Source organism: Ranitomeya variabilis, chromosome 3, assembly GCF_051348905.1.
Source record: "Ranitomeya variabilis isolate aRanVar5 chromosome 3, aRanVar5.hap1, whole genome shotgun sequence".
In the NCBI taxonomy this organism is placed as follows: Eukaryota; Metazoa; Chordata; class Amphibia; order Anura; family Dendrobatidae; genus Ranitomeya; species Ranitomeya variabilis.
In genome coordinates, this window is record NC_135234.1 from 161,018,253 (window position 1) to 161,034,839 (window position 16,587).

Sequence of the window (16,587 nt, forward strand, 5' to 3'; positions counted from 1 at the left end):
AAATATGACGAGAATAATCTTACCAAAAATAATTAGTAATGTATCTAGAATGGTCATATATGACACACTGTATATACAGTATTCTGATATATGGTACCTTATATGAACAAGAGCTTTTATGTCATTACTACATATAGTATGTAATATGCCATACGCTTGTTGATCATCAAGATCCAAAATAATAGTTATTACTTGTAGTGTAGCAGTATCCACACTGTGCAATGATGAGGCAGTAACCCAGCAAAGTTCAAAGCAAAACGTGTTTTTAATGTCCAACTCACATAAATATACAGCACACGATATCCTCCGGATCGTAGCCGAGAAACAAAACAGTCCACCTCCGAGACCTGTTGCTGTGGGCGACTGCACCGCTGTGTACGCTGTGGGTGCCAGGCCTTTTGGCTACGCTTGCCTGTGTTGCATCACCCAGGTAGAGCTCTTCAGAGCCTTCTGCTCTGCACGATTGCAAGACCAAACTGACACACCCAACCCTTCACTTCAGGGGTATTTACAAGGAACCTGTGGCTGTAGGCCACATAGAACACCTGTCAGGGAAGGAAACGGACTGCCCCACTACCATCCTGTAGTCCATTTAAAAAATAAAAGCCCAGAGCAGGTTTTCTTAAATCTGCCTTTGACAAATAGCTTGATCAAGACCAACATTTACTTTTATTTTGCATTGCAATCACAGCTATGTCTGTGACTGCAATGCACTCTCATGGCCTCAATACGCTTCTGTGCGCATCCTGGGGGTGTCACATATGACACCAGTCACTGCCTCACATACTATATAGTTGGTCTTCCTTTCGCTGGAACAGTCTGCTCTCAGCAGAGAACTCATCACTAGATTTTAGAACATGGTTATGTTGATTTGTGACCATTCATCCACAAAAGTATTACGGAGGATGGCAATAATAGTCAATTGGCCAAACAGTAAAATAATACCCAACACTCATCCCATTATAGATAGAAACAACAGTATTACTTGAAAAGACGCTCACGCGTTTTGAGCCTACAAAGGCAAAAATAGGAACTGATTTGTAGTCTGTGATTCCAAATTATCCAAAAGGCATACAAGATTGAGGCAGAGAGTACCATAATCGATTTGGGGCTAGTTAGTATGTATTACAGCTCATGATGCATAATTCTATGCGTTTCCCACTTCAGCTTGTTTCTTTTTGCTCTCATGTGCAAACTGTCGATTCTGTAAGCTTTTGCCCCATTGGGGACAGCGATGATAATGTGTGCAAAACTGTAAAGCGGTGCAGAATATGTTAGCGCTATATAAAAATAAAGATTGTTATTAGGGTTGAGCGACTTTCATTTTTTTTAAGATCAAGTCGGGTTTTGCGAAACCCGACTTTGTCCAAAGTCGAGTCGAGTGAAGTCGGCCGATTATCACGAAAAGTCGGGGATCGACCGAAACATGAAACCCAATGCAAGTCAATGGGGAAGCATAGTCGGCAGTGAGTGGAGGCCAGGAAAACACCTACAGTGCCCATTTTAATGCCAAAAACATCCATTCTTGTTTCTGAAGCTTGTCAATCTTAATTAACTTTATAATAATAGTTGGGCATTGGAAATTGGGGGTCATTTGGCAAAAGTTGTGGGGGGTAGGGCTGGTTCAAGGTTTTAGTGGGCCCAGGAAACGTGGACTACGTCACGGCGGTGGAGCAGTGAGAGGTAAGTATTTCAACTTTGCAAGTGCTGTGATCCTGAGCAAGCAGGGAGGCCCACTCGTTCGCATTGGCACTGGCACAGGGCCCCTCAAAGTATGGTGGTGTGTTTGCACGGCGGGGGAACCTCCCACCGGCAGCGACACTTTTGCGTACTCTGAGGGGCCCTGTGCCTGTGACGTCACCAACGAGTATGCCCCCCTACCTGTTGAAGAAACCTGCACTTTCATCTGCACCTTCCTCTTTGTCCCTGTGTAAGGTGGTATAGTATGCGGGAAGGGGAACCTGACTTTCAGCAGGGTCAGATTGTGGCTGTGTAGTGTGCAAGGGGAATGTAGTGGTCTGGGTCAAAGTACCACAAAACTCATCTAGCACAGGCTGGGCAATGGGCAGGATGAGGCGGAAACACTGATATAGGCCTAAATAATAAAGTGGGTAAAATGCAGGTCAAAATTGGTAACAGGACTAACCAGGTGGCATTGCTTAGTTCAGTGGAGTAGAAAACCCAGGAGCGGCAGACAGACACCATTAGTAGGGCCGAACCACACTAGTAGGCCCTATGCAATTTAATATTACAAATGAAGGCCGAAAGCCTGAAGATTAAAGGTCAGGAAAATAACACAGGACAACACCAAGGTGCGGCACACACCGTTACTAGGCCCAACCAAAGTAGTAGGCCAACTGCAGTTTAATTATTTAAAATGTAAGCCGAAAGCCTGAACATTGAAGGTAGGGACAACAAAACAGGAGAAAACCCAGTAGCGTCAGACACCGTTTTAAGGGCCCAACCACACATTTTAAAAACAACTACTTAACGAGAGCTTTAAGATTGAAGCTCAGCTTTATACAGTGGAGGACAACACCATGGAGCGGCACACACCGTTAGTAGGCAACAACCACCAATTTTTAAAAACAACTACTTAATGAGAGCCTGAAGGTTGAAGCTCAGACAAGGAAACCTGGAGGAGAACACCCAGGAGGAGGAGAACACCCAGGAGGAGGAGAACATCCAGGAGGAGGAGAACACCCAGGAGCGTCAGACACCGTTAGGAGGCCCCAACCACCAATTTTTACCAACAAATACTTAATGAGAGCCAGAAGGTTGAAGCTCAGCTATATACAGTGGAGGACAACACCAGGGAGCGGCACACACCGTTAGTAGGCCCCAACCACCAATTTTTACCAACAAATACTTAATGAGAGCCAGAAGGTTGCAGCTCAGACAAGGAAACCTGGAGGAGAACACCCAGGAGGAGGAGAACACCCAGGAGGAGGAGAACACCCAGGAGCGTCAGACACCGTTAGTAGGCCCCAACCACCAATTTTTACCAACAAATACTTAATGAGAGCCAGAAGGTTGAAGCTCAGCTTTATACAGTGGAGGACAATACCAGGGAGCGGCACACACCGTTAGTAGGCCCCAACCACCAATTTTTACCAACAAATACTTAATGAGAGCCTGAAGGTTGAAGCTCAGACAAGGAAACCTGGAGGAGAACACCAAGGAGGAGGAGAACACCGTTACTAGGCCCCAACCCAAGTAGTATGGCAACTGTAGTGTTACATTTAAAAATACTTAATGAGAGCCTGAAGGTTGAAACTCAGACAAGGAAACCTGGAGGAGAACACCAAGGAGGAGGAGAACACCGTTACTAGGCCCCAACCCAAGTAGTATGGCAACTGTAGTGTTACATTTAAAAATACTTAATGAGAGCCTGAAGGTTGAAACTCAGACAAGGAAACCTGGAGGAGAACACCAAGGAGGAGGAGAACACCGTTACTAGGCCCCAACCCAAGTAGTATGGCAACTGTAGTGTTACATTTAAAAATACTTAATGAGAGCCTGAAGGTTGAAGCTCAGACAAGGAAACCTGGAGGAGAACACCAAGGAGGAGGAGAGCACCGTTACTAGGCCCCAACCCAAGTAGTATGGCAACTGTAGTGTTGCATTTAAAAATACTTAATGAGAGCCTGAAGGTTGAAGCTCAGACAAGGAAACCTGGAGGAGAACACCAAGGAGGAGGAGAACACCGTTACTAGGCCCCAACCCAAGTAGTATGGCAACTGTAGTGTTACATTTAAAAATACTTAATGAGAGCCTGAAGGTTGAAGCTCAGACAAGGAAACCTGGAGGAGAACACCAAGGAGGAGGAGAACACCAAGGAGGAGGAGAACACCCAGGAGCGGCAGACATCACTAGTAGGCCCCAACCAAACTAGTAGCCCAAATGCAGTTTCCTATTTTTTTAAAAAGCCCGAAAACCTGAATTGAGGACAATTTTAATTAGGGACTGCAGACAGACTTAGTAGGCTGTCCCCTGAGGACCATGCATCCACCACATTAACCCATTGCACCGTAATGGACACGTAACCTTCCATGGCCATGCCTACAGGTCCATGCGTCTGTTGTCAGGTGCACCTTTGTATTCACAGATTGCCAGAGTGCATGGACAATGCGGTCTTTTACATGCTGGTGGAGGGTTGGGATGGCTTTTCTCGCAAAAGAAGTGTCGACTGGTTAGCTTGTAGCGTGGTACAGCGTAGTCCATCATGGCTTTATTAATATTAAATAAAATATATAAATAGGCTCTATGAACTTTTAAATAGGTTCCAGGGGTACACGGGCAGCATTGGTGTGGTCAGTGGAGGACTATTGGAAGGAGGGACCGCAGACAGACTTAGTACGCCTACAATTTAAAAAAGTGGCTATATGCACTTTAAAATAGGTTCCAGGGGTACACGGGCAGCATTGGTGTGGTCAGCGGAGGACGATTGCAAGGAGTGTCTGACACAGTACTCCCAAAAAATAAATAGATGTTAATGTCTCGCAAAACAACAAAACAAAAAAACAAAAGTGTGGCATACTTAGGTACAGGGGTGGGCTCCTCTGCTGAGTTTCAGACATAGTAATTTGGCACTAAGTATTTACTGGTGTCAATATAGGACACTGACCCAAACTATTTTAACTAGCATCATAGATGTCAACAAATTGGTCTTGTCAGTGCCAGGCATTGAATGATGTCAGCGCATAGACTAAACATTGGTGGAGCTGTGAGAGATAATTTTGCACGTGGTAGAGCACAGTTTGAGCTGGGGGGGGGGGTGAACTCTCTTGTGGCCGGTGGTACCGTCCCAGGGCCCCTCATGTTACAACGGTGTGTCTGACGTTGGGTGCGCGCCACCACCGGCAGAGACACTTTATTGTACTATGAGGGACCCAGTGGCAGTGCCATCGACCAAAAGCGGGCACACCCACCTCTTCAGACAAACGGCACTCTAACGGGTGCTTGCGCCAAGTGGCGAGACCACGGCCCCGTGGGGGGAGTTTTCCCATTGAGGGAGGTGTAAACATGTCATATGCTGGACAAACAGCTGCTGCAAATTAAGAGATTGGAACACTCAGTAAGACCAGTCCACAAGCAAGACCTTTTTATAGGAAATTAGCATACGTGCAGATAACAGCAACCCGCACTGCCTGCTCGCTCGAGCCGAACACTGAGATGTGAACTCCGAATTAACAAACTCTTGCTGACTGCTGCCTTATCAGCCTTGGATCTTAGGTGCCGTGGCCAGAAAGATGCTTTCACAACGATTCAACAGTAGAAATAAAGGCCGCACTCACCGATCTCTTTGCAGGTGACTTTATTCAACATCCATCTTCACGGCACGGGGGTGTGTATAACAAGATTTGTGAGAGCCGAACGACGGCCGTTTCGCACCGACCAGGTGCTTCTACGGGTTCATTGAATGGGCGGACGTGACGCCCTAAGTAAGGTGCATGTGTCATGCACCTCCCTCTGCGCCACGCCGTCCATTCACGGCACAGAACATAAAAACATTTTAAAATCATGTGTTATAAATTAAAAACAAGGTAGAAAAATATATATACCCTAGTACTTAAGCATGCACCAAAATTTTTATGTATATTTATATATGCATCTATATGTGTTCATTTGTGTATATATACCTAACTGCTCCCCATGATTTAACACTATATTATCCTGTTCTGATTACTATTAACTCAAACTACTACTACCATTAGTTAACAACCTAATTTTCTGTACTTCTCTTAGTCTGCTATTATAAATACGCTTTAAAGCTCCTACGAGGATATAGAGAGTCATGTTATAATGACTAAGCCAAATCTCTCCCCTAATTCTTTTGACTGCCGAACAAATCCTTCGTTGGTATTATTTGTCCTTTTAGTTCTTACCAATTGTCCATACGGAAGACTGCGTTTGGTGTGATATGGGTGATAGCTGTTAAAGTGCAACAGTGCATTTGTGGCCACAGATTTTCGATATACCGACGTGTTAATCACCCCGTCCATTATGTCTATACTGACGTCAAGAAAGTCCAGGCCAGATTACCCAAAGGAGGGGGGGATCGGGGCAATATGTTATTAAGGCGAGAAGCGTCCTGGATTATACGCACAGGAGCAATGGGTCCGGCTGGACTCAACGATAAAGTCGACATGTCCGTCTTTTTATAGATAGTAGATAACCACCATAGAGGTCCGAGAATACGTAATGCGATAGAAGGGGCCTTTTGAGATCGGATTAGGGACACGTTCCAGGTAGTTACACCGAATAGGGATGGAGAATAGGTTCAATTCGATCTATGCCCCTCCCATTTGGCTTAGTCATTATAACATGACTCTCTATATCCTCGTAGGAGCTTTAAAGCGTATTTATAATAGCAGACTAAGAGAAGTACAGAAAATTAGGTTGTTAACTAATGGTAGTAGTAGTTTGAGTTAATAGTAATCAGAACAGGATAATATAGTGTTAAATCATGGGGAGCAGTTAGGTATATATACACAAATGAACACATATAGATGCATATATAAATATACATAAAAATTTTGGTGCATGCTTAAGTACTAGGGTATATATATTTTTCTACCTTGTTTTTAATTTATAACACATGATTTTAAAATGTTTTTATGTTCTGTGCCGTGAATGGACGGCGTGGCGCAGAGGGAGGTGCATGACACATGCACCTTACTTAGGGCGTCACGTCCGCCCATTCAATGAACCCGTAGAAGCACCTGGTCGGTGCGAAACGGCCGTCGTTCGGCTCTCACAAATCTTGTTATACACACCCCCGTGTCGTGAAGATGGATGTTGAATAAAGTCACCTGCAAAGAGATCGGTGAGTGCGGCCTTTATTTCTACTGTTGAATCTTTTTATAGGAAAGCTAGGTGTCAGACGGGAAAGGTGGGGCAAAATAATTTGAAATCCAGGAGTGGTTCATTTTAATGAAGGTTAGATCATCCACATTTTGGGTAGCCAGACGAGTCCTTTTTTCGGTTAATATTGAACCAGCAGCACTGAATACTCTTTCTGATCGCACACTAGCTGCTGGGCAAGCAAGCTCCTGCAATGCATATTCTGCCAATTCAGGCCAGGTGTCTAATTTGGATGCCCAGTAATCAAATGGGAATGACGGTTGAGGGAGAACATCGATAAGGGATGAAAAATAGTTAGTAACCATACTGGACAAATGTTGTCTCCTGTCACTTTGAATAGATGCTGCAGTACCTGTCCTGTCTGCGGTCATTGCGAAATCACTCCACAACCTGGTCAGAAAACCCCTCTGTCCAACGCCACTTCTGATTTGTGCACCTCTAACACCTCTGCCCTGTAACCCCCTGCAGCTCGTGTGAGAACCATCACCGGCGCTGTGTGCTGGGAATGCCTGAATCAAACGGTCTACAAGAGTTGCTTGTTTGGTTGCTAATATTTGTTCGAGGTTCTCATGTGGCATAATATTTTGCAATTTGCCTTTATAGCGAGGGTCAAGGATGCAGGCCAACCAGTAATCGTCATCGGTCATCATTTTAATAATGCGTGGGTCCCTTTTGAGGATACGTAAGGCATAATCCGCCATGTGGGCCAAAGTTCCAGTTGTCAAATCTGCAGTTGTGCTGGTTTGAGGGGCAGTTACAGGCAAATCTACGTCACTTGTCTCCCTTAAAAAACCAGAACCCGGCCTTGCAACGCCACTAATTTCTGTTGGCCCAGGAGAAGCTTCCTCATTAAAAAAGTACTCATCCCCATCATCCTCCTCGTCCTCCTCCTCCTCTTCGCCCACTACCACGTCCTCTACACGGCCCTGACCAGACAATGGCTGACTGTCATCAAGGCTTTCCTCTTCCTCGGCTGCAGACGCCTGCTCCTTTATGTGCGTCAGACTTTGCATCAGCAGATGCATTAGGGGGATGCTCATGCTTATTATGGCGTTGTCTGCACTAACCAGCCGTGTGCATTCCTCAAAACACTGAAGGACTTGACACAGGTCTTGTAGCTTCGACCACTGCACACCTGACAACTCCATGTCTGCCATCCAACTGCCTGCCCATGTATCCTCCCACAAATACATAACAGAACGCCTCTGTTCGCACAGTCTCTGAAGCATGTGCAGTGTGGAGTTCCACCTTGTTGCAACGTTGATGATTAGGCGATGCTGGGGAAGGTTCAAAGACCGCTGATAGTTATGCATACGGCTGGAGTGTACGGGCGAACGGCGGATATGCGAGCAAAGTCTGCGCACTTTGAGGAGCAGGTCGGGTAACCCCGGAAAACTTTTCAGGAAGCACTGCACCACCAGGTTTAAGGTGTTAGCCAGGCAAGGAATGTGTTTCAGTTGGGAAAGGGCTATGGCAGCCATGAAATTCCTTCCGTTATCACTCACTACCTTGCCTGCCTCAAGATGTACAGTGCCCAGCCATGACTGAGTTTCTTTCTGCAAGAACTCGGACAGAACTTCCGCGGTGTGTCTGTTGTCGCCCAAACACTTCATTGCCAATACAGCCTGCTGACGCTTGCCACTAGCTGTCGCATAATGGAACACCTGGTATGCAACAGTGGCAGCTGCGGATGGAGTGGTTGTGCGACTGCGGTCTGTGGATGAGCTCTCGCTTCTGCAGGAGGACGAGGAAAAGGAGGAGGGGGGCGAACGCCTACAGCCAACTGTTTCCTAGACTGTGGGCTAGGCAGAACTGTCCCAATATTGCTGTCCCCTGTGGACCCTGCATCCACCACATTCACCCAGTGTGCCGTGATGGACACGTAACATCCCTGGCCATGCCTACTGGTCCATGCATCTGTTGTCAGGTGCACCTTTGTAGTCACAGAGTGCCTGAGTGCATGGACGATGCAGTCTTTAACATGCTGTTGGAGGGCTGGGATGGCTTTTCTAGAAAAGAAGTGTCGACTGGGTAGCTCGTAGCGTGGTACAGCGTAGTCCATCAGCGCTTTGAAAGCTTCGCTTTCAACTAACCAATAGGGCATCATCTCTAATGAGATTAGTCTAGCAATATGGGCGTTCAAACCCTGTGTACGCGGATGCGAGGATGAGTACTTCCTTTTCCTAACAAGAGTCTCATGTAGGGTGAGCTGGACTGGAGAGCTGGCGATCGTGGAACTAGCGGTGGTGCCGGTGGACATGGCAGACAGAGAGGGTTGGAGATGGTATTCTTGCCGGTGCCCTACATGCAGTGTTTCCTACTACGAACCTGGTGATTCCCTGACTGCTTTGGCCTGGAGACGAAAGCTGCACAGATACTGCAGGTGGTGCGGGAAATGGTGGGCTTACAGTGAGGGAAGGGATGTAGCGTTGCTGACTAGCTTCAATGGCCGAGGGTGCTGCAACCTTTAGGGACGTTTGGTAGTTAGTCCAGGCTTGCAAATGCATGGTGGTTAAATGTCTATGCATGCAACTTGTATTTAGACTTTTAAGATTCTGACCTCTGCTTAAGGTAGTTGAACATTTTTGACAGATGACTTTGCGCTGATCATTTGGATGTTGTTTAAAAAAATGCTAGACTGCACTCTTTCTACTATCGGATACCTTTTCAGGCATTGCAGACTGAGCTTCTTTAACCGGATGGCCATGCTGTCCTCCAACTGGTTTTGGTTTTGCCACGCATTTTTGGCCAGATACGGGCCCGGCAGATGGAACCTGTTGTGATGTTGATGCCTGCTGCGGCTCCTCCTCCTCCGCTTCAGAACTACTGCCGCCTGCACCCTGTTCCCCCAATGGCTGCCAATTGGGGTCAACAACTGGGTCATCTATGACCTCCTCTTCTATCTCGTGTGCAACTTCGTCTGTGTAACCGTGTAAGCCGGTGGTATAGCGTTCGTGACGGGGCACCATAGTCTCAGCTGGGTTTGATTCTGGCTCAGTACACTGCGAGGGCAATGTTCTGGTCTGAGTCAAAGGAACAGCATAGTAATCTGGCTGTGGCTGTGCATCAGTGCACTCCATGTCCGATTCAACTTCTAATGGGCATGGCCTGTTAACTGTTTCACTGTCTAACCTGTCATGGTTCCCAATGGCAAGGGAACGTCAGAGAACTTAAACAACAGACTAGCTCTTGGGTGATGGAATCTCGAGCTGACCGTGAGCTAAACCTACCACACAACTAACAGTGGCCGGGTGGCGTACCTACGTTTTATCCCTAGACGCCTAGCGCCAGCCGGAGGACTAACTAACCCTAATAGAGGAAAAGACAGACCTGGCTTACCTCTAGGGAAATTCCCCCAAAAAGGAGACAGAAGCCCCCCACATATATTGACGGTGAGTTCAGAGGAAAAGACATACGCAGTATGAAGGTAGGTTCAGCAAAGCGAGGTCCGCTTACTAGATAGCAAGAAGATACAATAGGGAACTTCACGGTCAGCTGAAAACCCTATTAAAATACCATCCCGAAATTACTTTAAGACTCATGTGTCAACTCATGACACCGGAGTGGCAATTTCGGCCCACAAGAGCTTCCAGCTACAGAAAAATAACATAACTGTGAACTGGAACAAAAATGCAAAACAAACTCAGGACTAAGAGTCCAACTTAGCTGATAGTAGTCTAGAAGCAGGAACATGCAACAGAAAGGCTCTGGTTACATTGATGGCCGGCACTAGAATAACTGAGCAGCAAGGCTAAATAGGATACACCCATATCCTGATGGAAACAGGTGAACAGAGAAAGTGAAACACACAAGTCCAGTACCACCAGTGACCACTGGGGGAGCCCAAAAACCAAATTCACAACAGTACCCCCCCCTCAAGGAGGGGGCACCGAACCCTCACAAGAACCACCAGGGCGATCAGGATGAGCCCTATGAAAGGCACGGACCAAATCAGAGGCATGAACATCAGAGGCTGTCACCCAAGAATTATCCTCCTGACCGTAGCCCTTCCACTTGACCAGATACTGAAGTTTCCGTCTGGAAACACGGGAGTCCAAGATCTTCTCCACAACGTACTCCAATTCACCCTCAACCAACACCGGAGCGGGAGGCTCAACGGAAGGCACAACCGGTACCTCATACCTGCGCAATAATGACCGATGGAAGACATTATGGATAGAAAAAGATGCTGGGAGGTCCAATCGAAAGGACACGGGGTTAAGAATCTCCAAAATCTTATACGGGCCGATGAACCGAGGCTTAAACTTAGGAGAAGAAACCCTCATAGGGACAAAACGAGAAGACAACCACACCAAGTCCCCAACACGAAGACGAGGACCAACACGACGACAGCGGTTAGCAAAATGCCGAGTCTTCTCCTGGGACAACTCCAAATTGTCCACCACCTGTCCCCAAATCCGATGCAACTTATCCACCACAGTATCCACTCCAGGACAATCCGAAGACTCCACCTGACCGGAAGAAAAACGAGGATGAAACCCCGAATTGCAAAAGAAAGGAGAAACCAAAGTGGCAGAACTAGCCCGATTATTGAGGGCAAACTCCGCCAACGGCAAAAAGGCAACCCAGTCATCCTGATCCGCAGACACAAAACACCTCAAATAAGTCTCCAAGGTCTGATTAGTTCGCTCAGTCTGGCCATTAGTCTGAGGATGGAACGCAGACGAAAAAGACAATTCAATGCCCATCCTAGCACAGAACGCCCGCCAAAATCTAGACACGAACTGGGTCCCCCTGTCAGAAACGATATTCTCCGGAATACCATGCAAGCGAACCACATTTTGAAAAAACAGAGGAACCAACTCGGATGAGGAAGCAACTTAGGCAAGGGCACCAAATGGACCATCTTTGAAAAACGGTCACACACCACCCAGATGACAGACATTTTCTGAGAAACAGGGAGATCAGAAATAAAATCCATAGAGATGTGAGTCCAAGGCCTCTTCGGAATAGGCAAAGATAACAACAATCCGCTGGCCCGAGAACAACAAGGTTTGGCCCGAGCACAAACATCACAAGACTGCACAAAAACTCGTACATCTCGAGACAGGGAAGGCCACCAGAAGGACCTAGCCACCAAATCCCTGGTACCAAAGATCCTGGGATGACCTGCCAACACAGAAGAATGAACCTCCGAGATGACTCTACTGGTCCAATCATCAGGAACAAACAGTCTACCAGGCGGGCAACGATCAGGTCTATCCGCCTGAAACTCCTGCAAAGCCCGTCGCAGGTCTGGGGAAACAGCAGACAATATCACCCCATCCTTAAGGATACCTGTAGGTTCAGAATCACCAGGGGAATCAGGCTCAAAACTCCTAGAAAGGGCATCCGCCTTCACATTTTTAGAACCTGGTAAGTATGAGACCACAAAATTAAACCGAGAGAAAAACAACGACCAGCGCGCCTGTCTAGGATTCAGGCGCCTGGCAGACTCAAGATAAATCAAATTCTTGTGATCGGTCAATACCACCACCTGATGTCTAGCCCCCTCAAGCAAATGACGCCACTCCTCAAAAGCCCACTTCATAGCCAAAAGCTCCCGATTACCAATATCATAATTTCGCTCGGCGGGCGAAAATTTTCGAGAAAAGAACGCACAAGGTCTCATCGCGGAGCAGTCGGAACTTTTCTGCGACAAGACCGCCCCAGCTCCGATCTCGGAAGCATCGACCTCAACCTGAAAAGGAAGAGTAACATCAGGCTGACGCAACACAGGGGCAGAAGAAAAGCGGCGCTTAAGCTCCCGAAAGGCCTCCACAGCAGCAGGGGACCAATCAGCAACATCGGCACCCTTTTTGGTCAAATCAGTCAAAGGTTTAGCAACATCAGAAAAACCAGTTATAAATCGACGATAAAAATTAGCAAAGCCCAAAAATTTCTGAAGGCTCTTAAGAGAAGAAGGTTGCGTCCAATCACAAATAGCCCGAACCTTGACAGGATCCATCTCAATGGAAGAGGGGGAAAAAATGTACCCCAAAAAAGAAATCTTTTGAACCCCAAAAATACACTTAGAACCCTTCACACACAAGGAATTAGCCCGCACAACCTGAAAAACCCTCCTGACCTGTTGGACATGAGAATCCCAGTCATCCGAAAAAATCAAAATATCATCCAGATACACGATCATAAATTTATCCAAATATTCACGGAAAATGTCATGCATAAAGGACTGAAAGACTGAAGGGGCATTTGAAAGACCAAAAGGCATTACTAAATACTCAAAATGGCCCTCGGGCGTATTAAATGCGGTTTTCCACTCATCCCCCTGCTTAATTCGCACCAAATTATACGCCCCACGGAGATCAATCTTAGAGAACCACTTAGCCCCCTTTATTCGAGCAAACAAATCAGTTAGCAGTGGCAGAGGATACTGATATTTGACTGTAATTTTATTCAAGAGTCGATAATCAATACACGGCCTCAAAGAGCCATCTTTTTTAGATACAAAGAAAAAACCGGCTCCTAAGGGAGATGAAGAAGGACGAATATGTCCCTTTTCCAGGGACTCCTTAATATATTCTCGCATAGCAGCATGTTCAGGTACAGATAGATTAAATAAACGACCCTTTGGAAATTTACTGCCCGGAATCAGATCTATGGTACAATCGCAATCTCTGTGAGGAGGTAGTGAACCAAGCTTAGGCTCCTCAAAAACATCACGATAATCAGACAAAAATTCCGGAATCTCAGAGGGAATAGATGACGAAATGGAAACCAAAGGTACGTCCCCATGAGCCCCCTGACATCCCCAGCTTAACACAGACATAGCTTTCCAGTCAAGGACTGGGTTATGAGATTGTAACCATGGTAATCCGAGCACCAAAACGTCATGTAGATTGTACAACACAAGGAAGCGAATCATCTCCTGATGGTCTGGATTCATACGCATAGTCACTTGTGTCCAGTATTGTGGTTTATTACTAGCCAATGGTGTAGAGTCAATACCCTTCAGAGGTATAGGAACTTCCAGAGGCTCTAGATCAAACCCACAGCGCCTGGCAAAGGACCAATCCATTAGACTCAAAGCGGCGCCAGAGTCGACATAGGCATCTGCGGTAATTGACGATAATGAACAAATCAAGGTCACAGACAGAATAAACTTAGACTGTAAAGTGCCAATTGAAATAGACTTATCAACCTTTTTTGTACGTTTAGAGCATGCTGATATAACATGAGTTGAATCACCACAATAGAAGTACAACCCATTTTTTCGCCTAAAATTCTGCCGTTCGCTTCTGGACAGAATTCTATCACATTGCATATTTTCTGGAGCCTTCTCAGAAGACACCGCCAAATGGTGCACAGGTTTGCGCTCCCGCAAACGCCGATCAATCTGAATAGCCATTGTCATGGACTCATTCAGACCTGTAGGTGCAGGGAACCCCACCATAACATCTTTAATGGCATCAGAGAGACCCTCTCTGAAATTCGCCGCCAGGGCGCACTCATTCCACTGAGTAAGCACAGACCATTTACGAAATTTTTGGCAGTATATTTCAGCTTCATCTTGCCCTTGAGATAGGGCCATCAAGGCTTTTTCAGCCTGAATCTCTAAATTAGGTTCCTCATAAAGCAACCCCAAAGCCAGAAAAAACGCATCCACATTGAGCAACGCAGGATCCCCAGGTGCCAATGCAAATGCCCAGTTTTGAGGGTCACCCCGCAGCAAGGAAATTACTATCTTAACCTGCTGTGCGGGATCTCCAGCGGAGCGAGATCTCAGGGAAAGAAATAATTTACAATTATTTTTGAAATTCAGGAAACGAGATCTATCCCCGGAGAAAAATTCTGGTATAGGAATTCTAGGTTCAGATATAGGAGCATGAATAACAAAATCCTGAAAATTTTGAACCTTCGTAGCAAGATTATTCAAACCTGTAGCCAAACTCTGAGGATCCATTTTAATCAGGTGAGATCAGAGCCATTCAAGGATTAGAAGGAGAGAGAGAGACAAAGGCTGCAATTAGAGCAGAAATGCAACTGAGTCAACTAAAAAGCAAGCTCAGAAGAAAAAAAAAAAAAAATCTGCAGACTTCTTTTTCTCTCCTTTCTTCTGCCAACGGTTTTAACCCTTGGCCGGCCATACTGTCATGGTTCCCAATGGCAAGGGAACGTCAGAGAACTTAAACAACAGACTAGCTCTTGGGTGATGGAATCTCGAGCTGACCGTGAGCTAAACCTACCACACAACTAACAGTGGCCGGGTGGCGTACCTACGTTTTATCCCTAGACGCCTAGCGCCAGCCGGAGGACTAACTAACCCTAATAGAGGAAAAGACAGACCTGGCTTACCTCTAGGGAAATTCCCCCAAAAAGGAGACAGAAGCCCCCCACATATATTGACGGTGAGTTCAGAGGAAAAGACATACGCAGTATGAAGGTAGGTTCAGCAAAGCGAGGTCCGCTTACTAGATAGCAAGAAGATACAATAGGGAACTTCACGCTCAGCTGAAAACCCTATTAAAATACCATCCCGAAATTACTTTAAGACTCATGTGTCAACTCATGACACCGGAGTGGCAATTTCGGCCCACAAGAGCTTCCAGCTACAGAAAAATAACATAACTGTGAACTGGAACAAAAATGCAAAACAAACTCAGGACTAAGAGTCCAACTTAGCTGATAGTAGTCTAGAAGCAGGAACATGCAACAGAAAGGCTCTGGTTACATTGATGGCCGGCATTAGAATAACTGAGCAGCAAGGCTAAATAGGATACACCCATATCCTGATGGAAACAGGTGAACAGAGAAAGTGAAACACACAAGTCCAGTACCACCAGTGACCACCGGGGGAGCCCAAAAACCAAATTCACAACACTAACCCAGGAACGGTATGTGTAAAGAGCTCCATGGAGTAACCCGTTGTGTCGCCTGACGCATCCTTCTCTCTTGTTCTGGGTGAAGAAGACAAGGAAGCGACTTGTCCCTGATCGTGAACATCCACTAACGACGTGCTGCTTTTACATTTAGCACTTTCAGAAGAGGAGGCAAAAGAGCTAGAGGCTGAGTCAGCAAGGAAAGCCAAAACTTGTTCTTGCTGCTCCGGCTTTAAAAGCGGTTTTCCTACTCCCAGAAAAGGGAGCGTTCGAGGCCTTGTGTAGCCAGATGACGAACCTGGCTCAACAACTCGAGACTTAGGTGCTGTATTGCTTTTACCACGACCACCTGATGCTTCACCACCACTACCATCATTACCAGCTGACAATGACCGCCCGCGGCCGCGACCTCTTCCACCAGACTTCCTCATTGTTTGCAAAACGTAACCAAATTAACGGTATCTGTTACTGTAAAACAACTTATAAGGTGAACTCAAACTTCTGTAGGATTTAAATATACCTTTATAGGTGGCTGACAATGAAAGGAAAATCAGGCCGCCTGTTGTGAACTCTGTTTCCGGGCTCCCTCCTGTGGTCATGAGTGGTACTGTGTGAGTTCTCTCTTTGGGCTCCTCCTGGTGGCTCTTTTTGTTATTTTGCAGGTTTCTGGCAGGATCAGCTGTCTCGTCATCTGCTAGTTAGGTTTCCTATTTAATCTACCTGGTCCTTCATTCCTTGCCTGTTGCCGTTGTATTTAGTGCTATTCTGATTGCTCCTGTCTACATCCGTTATCAGTCTCTCCAAGAGAAGCTAAGTTCTGTTTGCTTATTTTTGCTCATCTGTGTTCAAGATGTTTCCTAGTATATGATGAGTTTTTGTC

At 46.3% G+C, this 16,587-nt stretch overlaps 1 protein-coding gene across 7 annotated transcripts in view; it reads right to left on the reverse strand.

Annotated features, from left to right (window-relative positions):
• Nucleotides 1-16,587, reverse strand: part of SYTL5 (synaptotagmin like 5) — a 408,043-nt gene that overhangs the window by 183,498 nt on the left and 207,958 nt on the right. The gene's annotated exons all lie outside the window — the stretch shown is intronic.